The 668-nt window shown below is 52.1% G+C and overlaps 1 protein-coding gene across 7 annotated transcripts in view; it reads left to right on the top strand.

Moving 5' to 3' along the window:
* LOC117170500 (cytosolic purine 5'-nucleotidase) overlaps positions 1-668 on the top strand; it is an 83237-nt gene that overhangs the window by 80701 nt on the left and 1868 nt on the right. The window lies entirely within an intron of this gene.

Genomic DNA, 668 nt, shown 5'->3' with positions numbered 1-668 from the left:
GGGACACGAACATGAGGATCCCGACACCTTTTTACGCGAATGCGAACGTTACTTCGCGCAGACAGCTACTGAACATTCGCAACAGACACGCCTTGCTGGAAAAGCCTTAAAAGAGTCAGCACAAAAATGGTGGGAGGTGTACAAATCTCTCTCACTCACTTGGAACAAATTCAAGGAGATTCTTCGGCAAAAATATTCAAGCCACACCACGTTAATGCGCTTAAACGCACAGCTATACTCCAGGAAGCAAACAGAGAAGGAGCCCGTAGCCGTCTACCTACAACAAAAATATATGTTAGCCTTACGGCTACTACCCACAGCGGCTGAAGAGGACATCGTCCGGATCCTTTTGGAGTCTCTACGGCCATCAATACGCAGAGTAATCCGGGCCGCATTCCCACAAACCTTCGGGGATCTAATGGACCGCGCTGTAGAGGCAGAAATGGATGAAGCCGAGGATCAGCCCCGGAAGGAAGCCAAGAAGGAGGAAATGCGAAAGACTACTTCGCAGTCAAGAACACCTGGAGACGACCAACGACGTGGTGCTCCACCGTGCCACTACTGCCCGGACTACCATTTCCATCGAGACTGCCCAGTGCTCAGGGCAGAGCGACGAAATGCTAACCAGGAAAACTGGCGCAGCTCGGCGGTGCAAGGAACCGTCGAGC

Source organism: Belonocnema kinseyi, chromosome 4, assembly GCF_010883055.1.
Source record: "Belonocnema kinseyi isolate 2016_QV_RU_SX_M_011 chromosome 4, B_treatae_v1, whole genome shotgun sequence".
NCBI classification, from domain to species: Eukaryota; Metazoa; Arthropoda; class Insecta; order Hymenoptera; family Cynipidae; genus Belonocnema; species Belonocnema kinseyi.
The sequence above is the reverse complement of the archived record's forward strand: the minus strand, read 5'-3'. Positions and strand labels throughout refer to the sequence as shown.